The sequence below is a fragment of the Pan paniscus genome, chromosome 14 (assembly GCF_029289425.2).
Source record: "Pan paniscus chromosome 14, NHGRI_mPanPan1-v2.0_pri, whole genome shotgun sequence".
Classification (NCBI taxonomy): Eukaryota; Metazoa; Chordata; class Mammalia; order Primates; family Hominidae; genus Pan; species Pan paniscus.
Window position 1 is genome coordinate 76530243 of NC_073263.2, and position 14732 is coordinate 76544974.

Consider the following 14732-nt stretch of genomic DNA (forward strand, 5'->3'; position numbering starts at 1 on the left):
AACAATAAAATTCTTAGGAATAAACCTACCCAAGGAGGTGAAAGATCTATGTAATGAAAACCATAAAATGTTAATGAAAGAAATTGAATGGGACACAAGTAAATGGAAAGATATCACATGTTCATGGGTCAGAAGAATCATTGTCAATCTCACCATAACATGCAAGGCAACCAATAACTTCAATGCAATCTCTATAAAATTCCAATGGCAATTTTACAGAAATAGAAAAACCAATTCTAAAATTTCTGTAGAACCAGCAAAGGCCACAAATATCTAAAGCAATCTTGAGCAAGGAGACCATAACTGGAGGCATCCCACTTTCTGATTTCAATTTATATTAAAAAGCTATAGTAATCAGTATAATATAAAGCTATCGAATGGTACTGGCATAAAAATAGATGCATAGATTAATGGAGCAGAATAGTAAACACAGAAATAAACCCATGCAAATATGAAAAACTAATCTCTAATCACAGCACAAAGAATGCACAGTAAGGAAAAGATAATCTCTTCAACAGATGGTATTAAGAAAACTGAATGTCCAGAAAAAAAGAAGTAAATTGATTTTTATCTTACACCATTTCCCCCATATCAACTGAAAATGTGTTAAAAACTTAAACTTAAGACTCAAAACTGTAAAACTACTAGAAGAAAACAGAGAGCAAACTCTATGCCATTGGTCTTGGCAAAAAAAACTTTTGATATGACAAAAGCACAAGCAACCAAAGCAAGAACTAAACAGGTGGTACTACAGCAAACTAAAAGTTTCTGCACAGTAAAGGGAACAATCCACAAAATGGAAAGGTACCATACAGATTTGGAGAAAAAAAAATCTATAAACTATATCTGATAAAAGGTTAATATTAAAAATATGTAAGGAACTCATACAACTCAATAGTCTTAAAAATCGGATTAAAAATGAGCAAAGGACCTGAACAGATATTTTTTCTAAGGAATACTCGCAAATTAAAGATAGAATTACCATATCATCCAGCAAGCCCACTTCTGGGTATATATATTACATTATTCACATTGAATATATACAATTTTCATTTCTCAATTATACCTCAATAGAGCTGAAAAAGATAATTGGCAGTTTAAAGCAAGACTAATTATAGTATAGTACAGGACTTATAGCATATGTAGAAGCAAAATGTGGCAACAATAGGATAAAGGATTTCAGGTGGGAAATTGAAGTATATTGTTGTAAGCTACTTAAACATGATGTGATTTGCCATTACTTAAAGGAGATTGTGATAAAATAAAAACATATGTCATAGACCTTGGAAGAGTTTCTTAATGTGTGATTTAAGATCAAAAGCCAATAGTATAGATAAATTAGAATCAAAAAATACTCAATTTATTCAAAATGCGAAACAAAAACGGACTAAAGAGCAATAGAATAGAAATGAATTGGAAAAATGGTAGATTTCAAGCCAACCATGTTGATAATTACATTAAATGTAAATGATATAGTCTCTTCAATTGTCACTGGATAAAAGATGACACAATTATATGCTGTCTTTGAGAGATCATCTTAAACATAAGGATATGGATTGAAATTAAAAGAACGTACAAAAGCCTTATCATACAAACAGCTATTTTTAAAAAGTCACAGTGGCTGTATTAATCCAGACAAAATAGACAGAATAGATTATCATACAAACAGTAATTTTTAAAAAGTCATAGTGGCTATATTAATCCAGACAAAATAGATTACAGCACGAAGAATGTTTCCAGTGACTAATGGGATAAAGATGACTTAATTATCTTAAATGTGCTCGTACATAACAAGACAGTTACAAAATACGTAATACAAAAAAAGATAAAAAGGAAAGGAGAAAGAAACAAGTCTAACATTATAGTTGGAGATTAACATTTGTCTCTCATTAATTGATAGAAAAGGCAGGCAGAAAATCAGTAGAGTTGTAGACAACATAAATAGCACAATCAAACAAATTATTGTAATAGACATTTAAAAGAACACTCAACCCTAAAACAGCAAAATAAACATTATTTTCAAGTACACATAAAACATTCACCAATATAGACAATATTGTGGGTCTTGAACTATTTTTTACCAATTTTGAGAGAACTGAATTCATTAAAAGAAAATGTCATTTGACCAGAATATTAAAGTAGAAAGCAACAGAATATAGAAAACCTGCAAAGATTTAGAAATTAAATCATATTATTCTAAAAAATATATGGAGTGAAGAAAAAATAAAAATGGAAAATATTTTAACTGAATGATAATAAAAGCACAACATATCAAATTTGTGATAGGTAGTGATAGGAGGGAAATCCACAGCATTAAATGCTTATGTAGAAAGAAGAAAAGTTTCAAATCAGTAATCTAAGATCCAACTATGAGAAACTAAAGAGCAGCAAATTAAACCCAGAATAAGACTGAGGGAACAAATACAAATAAAAGATATCAGTGAACAACAACAACAACAACAACAACAACAAAAAACAGGAAAACAGTTGAGAAAAACCAATATAAATAAAAGCTGGTTCCAGAAGGTTAATAAAATTGATCTAGTCACACCGATAAGGAAAAATATCAGAATGAACGAGGGGACACTGCTCCTGATACTACAGATAAAAAGAGACTATTTTGAAGAATTTCATGACAATAAATTTAACATTATAAACAGAATGGACAAATTCATTAAAAAGTACAAACACCAAAGCTCACTAAAAAGAAATAGTTAATCTGAATAGTTTCATATTATTTTTAAAGATTAAATTAGTAATTTATAACTTTCCCACAAAGGAAACATCAGGTCCAGATGAGATCACTGCTAAATTCTTCCAAACATTTTTGAAAGAAAGGAGATCAATTCTGAAGAGTTGTCCAGAAAATAAAAGATGAGGGAGCACTTCTTAACTCATTATTTCAGACCAGCATCTCCCTGGTACCAAACCAGACAAAGACGTGAGAAAATTAGACTAGTATTACTAAAGAACTACGTATAAAACGTCCCTATGAAAATATAAACTATTTTTAAAGGTTTGCGTATCATAACAAGTGGGAAACCAAGATTGGTTTAATATTTGAAACTCCAATGTTATTAACCATATTAAGAAACTGAAAAAGAAAAGCTGAATGATCATATCAATATATCCAGAAATAGCATATGATAAAATTCAATACTCATTCATGACAAACTTTTAGCCTCCTAGGAATAGAACTTTTCTACTTTGATAAAGGGCAACAACATAAACCTATAGCTAATAGCATACTCAATAGTGTAAGAATTGTTCCTTCCAAAATCAGCACAAAGTGAGGATTTCTAAATACATCGCCTCTATGCAAAAGTGTGTTGAAACTCCTGGCAATGATAATAAGCCAAGAAAAAATAAAATAAACAGTAGAAAGGAAGAAGTTAAACTGGCTTTAATCAATAAGATATAGTTTTCACATAGAAATTACTAAAGTATCTACAAAAAAAGCATTAGTTCCAATCACTGAATTTATCAAGTTTGCAAGATGCAAATTTAATAAATAAATCAGTTGTATTTACACCTATTAGCAAAATAATGGGACTTAAAATTTTTAAACATAACTTAGATTATCAGAACTATATAATATTTAAGGTTAAAGATAACAAAATATGTGAAAAACAATTACACAGAATATTGTAAACTATTCCTGAGTGAAATTAGAGAAGGCCTAAAAATGCAAGGATATACCACGGTGAATTCCATGGTATTCCACGGTATATTCTATTTCATGATGAATTGGAAGGCTCTATAGGGGAGGCAAAATTTTACGTCCTCCCTTTTAGGACTTCTCAGATGGGCCTGAGGATTAAATTGACATAAGACAGATCAACAGGAGAAAATTATACAAATCTGTTTAATACAAGTTTTACATGGCATGGGAGCCCTCATAAAGAAATGAAGACTCAAAGACACAGTTAGACATGAACACTTACATACTGAGTTAGAGTAGTAAATTATGAAAATGTGACAAGGCAAAGGGGTTTGGGCTAAGGTAGTTAACTGTGTAGAGAAGGGGCTAGGAAGATAAAGATTAGTCTAACAATGTTTGTTTGTACAAATTTTCCTCATCCTTAATTTCCTGTCCTTGATGATGAAAATGATGCTTTCCTCCTGATATAGGGAGGAAATCTTTTACATAGGAATTCCACCTCCTGCTTTCAAGACACACAAAAAAGGTATGAGTGATCTTCTTCCCCCTGCTGTTTTTCTTTAACTAGATTGTCTTTAACTAGAAATAGTCAACTTGCCAAAGAAGCATATTTTAACCCCTTCAGCTCTATAGCGTTAAGATGTCAATTTTCCCCAAATTGATATAGATTCAACAAAATGCCACTGAAAATCCCAGAAAGATTTTGTAAATAAATTGTTACGCTGATTCTAAAACTTACGTGAAATTGTAAGAACCCAGAATAGGCAAAACAACTTTTAAGGAGAAGAAAAATGTTGGAAGGACCCACATTATGAGTTCAAGAATGACCACAAAGCTATAGAAATCAAGACAATGTTGTATTGAGACTCACACATGTTGTCAATTGATTTTCAACAAAGGTCACGAAACAAATCAGTGGAAAAAGGATAGTGTTTTCAATAGATGATGCTAGAATATCTATATGTAAGAAGAGAAAACCCAGGCCAGGTGCAGTGGCTCACACCTGTAATCCCAGCATTTTGGGAGGCCGAGGTGGGTGGATCACCTGAGGTCAGGAGTTCAAGAACAGCCTGACCAACATGGAGAAACCCCATCTCTACTAAAAGTACAAAATTAGCCAGGCATGGTGGCACATGCCTATGATCCCAGCTACTCGGGAGGCTGAGGCAGGAGAATTGCTTGAACCTGGGAGGTGGAGGTTGTGGTAAGGTGATATCATGCCATTGCACTCTAGCCTGGGCAACAAGAGTGAAACTCCATCTCAAAAGAAAAAAAAAAAAAAAGAGAGAGAGTGCCCATACTTAACTCATACTATAATGAAAAATTATTCTTAGTCCTAAATGTATGAACTAAATATATAAAACTTCCAGAAGAAAACAGAAAAAAAAATTGTATCCTAATATAAGGAAAGATTTCTTAGACAGGACACAAGAAGAACCATTTAAGATAAATTAAATATCAAAATTGAAAACTTTTGCTCTTCAAAAGGTACAATTATGGAAATGAACAGTCAAACCACAGACTTGGAAAAAACACACTACATTTAAGGAAACAAGTCCTTTATTATATATTGCATATGTATATTTTATATATAAAATAAAGAACTTGTATCCTGAACATGTGAAGAATTTTTATAATTCGTAAAAGTCTAACAAACAACAAAAAATTTGAATAGACACTTTCTTAAATAATGTATATTAATGAAATGTAAACACAGTGTTATGGGCTAAATTGTGTCCCCTCACCACCACCACCCCCAACCACCCCCAAGTTTATATGTTGAAGTTTTTTGGTTTGGTGTTTTCTGTTTTTTTTTTTTGAGATGGAGTCTCACTCTGTCGCCCAGGCTGGAGTGCAGTGGTGCAATCTCAGCTCACTGCAACCTCCACCTCCCAGGTTCAAGCAATTCTTTTGCCTCAGCCTCCTGAGTAGCTGGGATTACAGGCGTGTGCCACCACACCTGGCTAATTTTTTGTATTTTTAGTAGAGATGGGGTTTCTCCACGTTGGCTTGGCTGGTCTTGAACTCCTGACCTCGTGATCCGCCCACCTCGGCCTCTCAAAGTGCTGAGATTACAGGCATGAGCCACCATGCCTGGCCTATATGTTGAAGTTTTAACCCACCCTATACCTCAGAATGTGACTGTATTTGGAGATAGGGTCTTTCTTTATAGAAATAATTAAGTTAAAATGAGGTTATTCGGGTGGACCATTTAATCCACTGTGACATTATAATGTCTTTGTAAGAAGAACAGATTAGGACACAGCTGCACACAGAGAGAATACCATGTGAAGATACAGAGAAAGATTAGCTATCTGCAAGCCAAAGAGAGAAACCTTGGGGTGGGAGAGGGAGAAACAAGGGAAAAAAAAAAGTCTAAAATTATAGTACAGTCTTGGCTTCTATGTCTTCTTGGTATCTTCATTCTATCTTTGCTGTCTGTTCTTTACATCTCAAGATCAATCTCTTAAGAGCAGGAATTAGAGAAGCCCAGCTAATTATCATTTGTTGTGATTCTAAAATTACATCCTAAAATTTATTGACACTTGTCTTTGAGAAGTGGAAACTAATTCAACTTCCCTTGAATGTGGGCTGTAATTAGTAACTTGCTTCTAACAAATAAAATATGGCAGATGTGATGATCTGTGCTTCTAAGACTGAGTCTTACAAGGCATCACAGCTTTCTCCTTGTTACCTTGCTCTTGGATCATCTGCCTAAAGAGAAATCCGTCATCGTGTCATGATAATACTCAAGCAGCCCTATGGAAAGGTCCATATGGAAGGGAACTAAGCTTCCTTCCAGTAGCCAGTGAGGAACAGTTTTCCTGTCATTGGCCATGTGAGTGAACCATGATGATATAATGCCCAGTTCCAGTTAAGCCTCAAATGACTTAAGCAGCTCCAGCTAACATCTTGACTGCAGCCCCAAGCCAGTTAAGCTGCCCCTGAATTCTCAAACCCCCAAAAGTATATGCTAATAAATATGTATTTTTTTTAGATGGTAAATGTTGGGGTAATTTGTTACGTAGAAATACTGCCCCCATTGCAGGGGAGTTGTATCCTAAGCTTCCTCAGAAATTGACTATCTTATGGAACCCAGGCATACAAAACTACCCGAGTGTTCTCTGGGTTTGGAAATTTACTTCAGCGTGGAATTATAGAAAGGAGGAATTTCTTTATTGGCCTATGTGGTAAGAAAAAAAAAATCTCAATAAAAGAAGGCATGACCTCTTCGGCTAATAGTCAACCTACTACTAGTATAAACAATCTGAAATAATTATTTTCCACACAAATAGGACTTCAAATGTAGATAAATTCCTTTAATAAGGAGTTTCACAGAAGCCTAAAGTTACTGAGAGTTGGTTTCAAAGATATGTTTCTTTGGATTTCTAGACTTGTCACTGTTCACAGTATAAACCTAAGTTACTTAGCTTTTTTGAGTCTTATATATAGTAATTATTCATCAGGTTTTGGTCAAAGAAACTTTTGAGAATCTAGAATCTTTCTCCTAATACAGAATGCCACAGTAGGTTTAAAAACTACCTTTTTTTTTTTTTGGAGGAAATTATTTCCTACCTGGAAATTATGCACGGTTAAACTTGAGTAATTCTAGTAGTTAGGGTCCAAGCAACTTATTGCTTTCTGGCATTTTATAATCTTAGGATGTTTAACTATATGGTTTACTATAAACTTACTACTACTGAATATATTAACTACTGCTTTATGAATGATTTCTGTTTCAGTTGTTATTTTTCTGTTTCTGAGGAAGCTGAAAATCCAGACTAATACAGGCATAGAGTTGTGCGTACCTAGAGCAGCTGACTTATACAACCTGCCACAACCCACCTATTTATTTGATGTAATTTATTGATTACTGGTGTTAAATAATATTAATTCATAACTTCACCTAGGGAGGTTATATTTAAAGGAAACCCTCAAGATTAGTTCACTGCCTGGTTTCTGTACATTCAGCTTTTTGTTTAATGAACCTCTTTTTATTGGAATATCAGAAAAGTAACTCAGGATGAACGGGCACATTGATCACAGATCGGTAGCATCATATTCACAAATAGCCCTGTTTTGTCATTTATAGAGTAACATATAGGGATCAGAGGAGCACACAGACAACCTCTGATTTTATTGTGTTAAATGGGTTGCTTTGTCCTTTTCAACACTTCTAGCTAAGTGTAACTACTAATAGCCACAAAGACACTTTCTGTAGGTTAGCCTCTTTACAGATAAAAGATTGTTCAGAATAGAGGGCATATGAAATCAGTCTGTTAGATACTTAAGTTGGATTAATACCTCTTCTATGAAGAATGTAAAAGAAGGTACTAAAACATTGCATTTGAAGATGGCTGAACAGGAAGAGCTCTGGTGGGCAGCTCACAGTGAGACTGATGCAGAAGGCAGGTGATTTCTGCATTTCCAACTGAGGTACCCAGCTTATCTCACTGGGACTGGTTAGACAGTGGGTGCAGCCCATGGAGGGCAAGCCAAAGCAGGGTGGGGCATCAGGAAGTACAAGGGGTCAGGGAACTCCCTCCCCTAGCTAAGAAAAGCCCTGAGGGACTGTGCCCTGAGGGATAGAGCTATCTAGCCCAGATACTATGCATTTCCCATTGTCTTTGCAACCCACAGATCAGGAGATTCCCTTGGGTGCCTATGCAACCAGGGCCCTGGGTTTCAAGCACAAAGCTGGGTGGCCATTTTGGGCAGACACTGAGCTAGCTGCAGGAGTTTTTTGTTTTTTTGTTTTTGTTTTTGTTTTTCTTACTCCAGTGGAGCCTGGAACACCAGCAAGACAGAACCATTCATTCTCCTGGAAAGGGGGCTGAAGCCAGGGAGCTGAGTGGTCTAGCTCAGTGGATCCCACCACAATGGAGCCCAGCAAGCTAAGATCCACTGGCTTGAAATTCTCACTGCCAGGGCAGCAGTCTGAAGTTGACCTAGGATGCTTGAGCTTGGTGGGGGAAAGGGTGTCCACCATTACTGAGGCTTGAGTAGGCAATTTTCCCCTTACAGTGTAAACAAAGTCACCCAGAAGTTTGGACTAGGCAGAGCCCACTGCAGCTTGGCAAAGCCACTGTAGCCAGACTGCCTCTCTAGATTCCTTCTCTCTGGGCAGGGTATCTCTGCAAGAAAGGCAGCAGCCCCAGTCAGGGGCTTATAGATAAAACTCCCATCTCTCTGGGACAGAGCACCTGGGGGAAGGCGTGGCTACAGGTGCAGCTTCAACAGACTTAACATTCCTGCCTGCCAGCTCCGAAGAGAGCAGTGGATCTCCCAGCACAGCGCTTGAGCTCTGCTAAGGGACAGACTGCCTCCTCAAGTGGGTCCCTGACCCCCGTGCTTCCTGATAGGAAGACACCTCCCAGAAGGGGCTGACAGATACCTCATACAGGAGAGCTCCAGCTGGCATCTGGCAGGTTCCCCTCTGGGGCCAAGCTTCCAGAGGAAGCAGAGGCAGAAATCTTTGCTTTTCTGCAGCCTCCACTGGTGATACCCAGGCAAACAGGCTCTGGAGTGGACCTCCAGTCAACTCCAGTAGACCTGCAGAAGAGGGGTCCAACTGTTAAAAGGAAAACTAACACAGAGAAAGCAATAGCATCAACATCAACAACAACAACAAAAAATGACCACTCAAAAACCCTATCTGAAGGTCACCAACATCAAAGGCCAAAGGTAGACAAATCCACGAAGATGAGAAAAAACCAGTGCAAAAAGGTTGAAAAAATTCCAAAAACCAGGATGCCTCTTCTTTCCCAAAGGATCACAACACCTCGCCAGCAATGGAACAAAACTGGACAGAGAATGAATTTGATAAATTGACAGAAGTAGGCTTCAGAAGGTGGGTAATAACAAACTCCTCTGAGCTAAAGGAGCATGTTCTAACCCAAAGCATGAAAGCTAAGAACCTTGATATAAGGTTACAGGAACTGCTAATTAGAATAACCAGTTTAGAGAGGAACATAAATGACCTAATGGAGCTGAAAAACACAGCACAAGAACTTCGTGAAGCATACACAAGTATCAATAGCCAAATCGATCAAGCGGAAGAAAGGATGTCAGAGATTGAACATCAAATTAATGAAATAAAATGTGAAGACAAGTTAGAGAAAAAAGACTGAAAAGGAATGAACAAAGCCTCCAAGAAATATGGGAATATGTGAAGAGACCAAGCCTACATTTGATTGGTGTACCTGAAAGTGATGGGGAGAATGGAACCAAGTTGGAAAACACTCTTCAGGATATTATCCAGGAGAACTTCCCCAACCTAGAAAGACAGCCCAACATTCAAATTCAGGAAATACAGAGAACACCACAAAGATATTCCTTGAGAAGAGCAACCCCAAGACATATAATTGTCAGATTCACCAATGTTGAAATGAAGGAAAAAATGTTAAGGGCAGCCAGAGAGAAAGGTCGGGTTTCCCACAAAGGGAAGCCCATCAGACTAACAGCAGATCTCTCTGCAGAAACCCTACAAGCCAGAAGAGAGTGGTGGCCCAACATTCAACATTCTTAAATTCTTTTCTTTAACCCAGAATTTCATATCCAGCCAAACTAAGCTTCATAAGTGAAGGATAAATAAAATCCTTTACACACAGGCAAATGCTAAGGGATTTTGTCACCACCAGGCCTGCCTTACAAGAGCTCCTGAAGGAAGCACTAAATATGGAAAGGAAAAACCAGTACCAGGCACTGCAAAAACATACCAAAATGTAAAGACCATCAACACTATGAAGAAACAGCATCAACTAATAGGCAAAACAACCAGCTAGCATCATAATGACAGGATCAAATACACACAAAACAATATTAACCTTAAATGTAAACTGGCTAAATGCCCTAATTAAAAGACACAGACTGGTAAATTGGATAAACAGTCAAAACCCATTGGTATGCCGTATTCAGGAGACCCATCTCACAATCAAAGACACACATAGGCTCAAGATAAAGGTATGGAGGAAGATTTTTTTTTTTTGCTTTTCATTTGCTTATATATATATAAAAAGCAGGGGTTGCAATCCTAGTCTCTGATAAAACAGACTTTAAACCCAACAAAAATCAAAAAAGACATAGGGATCAATGCAACAAGAAGAAGTAACTATCCTAAATGTGTATGCACCCAATAAAGAAGCACCCAGATTCATAAAGCAAGTTCTTAGAGACCTACAAAGAGACTTAGAGTCCCAAACAATAATAGTGGGAGACTTTAACACCCCCCTGTCTGTATTAGACAGATCAACGGGACAAAAAATTAACAAGGATATTCAGGACTTGAACTCAGCTCTAGACCAAGCAAGCCTAATAGACATCTACAGAACTCTCCACTCCAAATCAACAGAATATACATTCTTCTCAGCACCACGTTGCACCTATTCTAAAATTCACCATGTAATTGGAAGTAAAACACTCCTCAGTCCTCAGCAAATGCAAAAGAATGGAAATCATAGAAGTCTCTCAGACCACATTGCAATCAAATGGATTAAGAAACTCACTGAAAACCACGCAACTACATGGAACTTGAACAACCTACTCCTGAATGACTACTGGGTAAATAAAGAAATTAAGGCAGAAATAAATTCTTTGGAACCAATGAGAACAAAGACACAATGTACTGGAATATCTGGCACACATTTAAAGCAGTGTGTAGAGGGAAATTTATAGCACTAAATGCCCACAGGAGAAGGTGGGAAAGATTTAAAATTGACAGCCTAACATCACAATTAAAAGAACTGAAGAAGCAACAGCAAACAAATTCAAAAGGTAGCAGAAGACAAGAAATAACTAAGATCAGAGCAAAACTGAAGGAGACAGACATGAAAAACCCTTTAAAAAAAAAATCAATGAATCCAGGAGCTGGTTTTTTTTTGAAAAGATTAACAAAATAGATAGACTTCTAACTAGACTAACAAAGAAGAAAAGAGAAGAATCAATTAGACACACCAAAAAAATGATAAAGGGGATATAACCACTGATGCCACAGAAATACAAACTACCATCAGAGAATACTATAAACACCTCTACACAAATAAACTAGAAAATCTAGAAGAAATGGATAAATTCCTGGACACATACACCCTCCCAAGACTAAACCAGGAAGAAGGTGAATCCCTAAATAGAACAATAACAAGTTCTGAAATTGAGGCAGTAATTAATAGCCAACCAACCAAAAAAAGCCCAGGACCAGATGGATTCACAGCCAAATTCTACTAGAGGTGCAAAGAGGAGCTGTTACCATTCCTTCTAAAACTATCCCAAGCAATAGAAGTAGAAGGACTCCTCCCTAACTCTTTTTATGAAGCCAGCATCATCCTGATACCAAAACCTGGCAGAGACACAACAAAAAAAGAGAAAATTTCAGGCCAGTATTCCTGATGAACATCGATGTGAAAATCCTCAATAAAATACTGGCCAACCGAACCCAGTGGCACATTAAAAAGCTTATCCACCACGATTAAGTCGGCTTCATCCCTGGGATGCAAGGCTGGTTCAACATTTTCAAATAGATAAACGTAATACTTCACATAAACAGAACCAATGACAAAAACCACATGATTATCTCAATAGATGCACAAAAGGCTTTCAATAAAATTCAACACCCCTTCATGCTAAAAACTCTCAATAAACTAGGTATTCATGGAACATACCTCAAAATAATAAGAGCTATTTATGACAAACCCACAGCCAATATCATACTGAATTGGCAAAAGATGGAAGCATTCCCTTTAAAAACTGGCAGAAGATAAGAATGCCCTCTCTCACCACTCCTATTCAACATAGTATTGGAAGTTCTGGCCAGGGCAATTAGGCAAGAGAAATAAATAAAGGATATTCAAATAGGAAGAGAGGAAGTCAAATTACCTCTGTTTGCAGATGACATGATTGTGTATTTAGAAAACCCCGTCGTCTCAGCCCAAAAACTCCTTAAGTTGATAAGCAACTTCAGCAAAGTCTCAGGATACAAAATCAATGTCCAAAAATCACAAACATTCCAATACACCAACAATAGACAAAGAGAGCCAAATCATGAGTAAACTCCCATTTACAATTGCTACAAAGAGAATAACATACCTAGGAATACAACTTACAAGGGATGTGAAGGACCTCTTCAAGGAGGATTATGAATCACTGCTCAAGGAAATAAGAGAAGACACAAACAAATGGAAAAACATTCAATGCTCATGGTTAGGAAGAATTAATATCGTGAAAATAGCCATACTGCCCAAAGTAATTTATGGATTCAATGCTATTCCCATTAAGCTACCATTGACTCTCTTGGCAGAATTAGAAAAAAACTACTTTAAATTTCATATGGAATCAAAAAAGAGCCTATATAGCCAAGACAATACTAAGCAGAAAGAACAAAGCTGGAGGCATCCTGATGCTACCTGACTTCAAACTATATTGCAAGGCAACAGTAACCAAAGCAGCATGATACTGGTACCAAAACATATACAGACCAATGGAACAGAACAGAGGCCTCATAAATAACACCACACATCTACATCTACCATCTGATCTTTGACAAACCTGACAAAAACAAGCAATGGGGAAAGGATTCCCTATTTAATAAATGGTGTTGGGAAAACTGGCTAGCCATATGCAGAAAACTGAAACTGGATCCTTTCCTTACACCTTATACAAAAATTAACTCAAGATGGATTAAAGATTTAAACGTAAGACCTAAAACCATAAAAACCTTAGAAGAAAACCTAGGCAATACCATTCAGGACATAGGCATGGGCAAAGACTTCATGACTAAAACACCAAAAGCAATGGCAACAAAAGCCAAAATTGACAAATGGGATCTAATTAAACTAAAGAGCTTCTGCACAGCAAAAGAAACTATCATCAGAGTGAACAGGTAACCTACAGAACGGAAGAAAATTTTTGCAATCTATTCATCTGACAAAGGGCTAATGTACAGAATCTACAAGGAACTGAAACAAATTTACAAGAAAAAAAAAGCAGCCCCATCAAAAAGTGGGTGAAGGATATGAACAGACACTTCTCAAAAGAAGACATTTGTGTGGCCAAGAAACATGAAAAAAAGCTCATCATCACTGGTCATAAGAGAAATGCAAATCAAAACCACATTGAGATACCTTCTCATGCCAGTAAGAATGGCGATCAATAAAAAGTAAGGAAACAACAGATGTTGGAGAGGATCTGGAGAAATAGGAACACTTTTACACTGTTGATGGGAGTGTAAATTAGTTCAACCATTGTGAAGACAGTGTGGTGATTCCTCAAGGATCTAGAACCAGAAATAGCATTTGATCCAGCAATCCCATTACCAGGTATATACCCAAAGGATTATAAATCATTCTACTATAAAGACACATGCACACATGTTTATTGCAGCACTATTCACAATAGCAAAGACTTGGAACCAACCCAAATTCCCATCAATGATAGACTGCATAAAGAAAATGTGGCACATACACACCATGGGATACTATGCAGCGGTAAAAAAGGATGAGTTCACATCCTTTGCAGGAACACAGATGAAACCAAAAACCATCATTCTCAGCAAACTAACACAGGAACAGAAAACCAAACACCGCATGTTCCCACTCATAAGTGGGAGTTGAGCAATGAGAACAGATGGACACAGGGAGGGGAACACCACACACTGGGGCCTGTTAGGGGGTGGAAGACTGGGGGAGGGATAGCATTAGGAGAAATACCTAATGTAGATGACAGGTTGAGTGGTGCAGCAAACCACCATGGCACATGTATACCTATGTAACAAACCTGCGTGTTCTGCACATGTATCCCAGAACTTAAGTATAATAAAAAATAAAAATAATAAAAATAAAACATTGCATTTGATTACTATTGGAACAACATGGCCGCAGGAATCAGGTCAGTGGGCTCACTCCTCCATATGGACCTGTGATAGTATATTCCTAAAAATCCATAACTTGCTTTAAAAGAAAGCAAAAACAATGCTTCCCTATTTACTACATATTTCTCCCAGCTTAGGAGATGGATTTCCAGTGGAGCTATTCTGATTTGAGCTCTTCTCACCGATTGGCTGCCACTGTGGATTTCATAA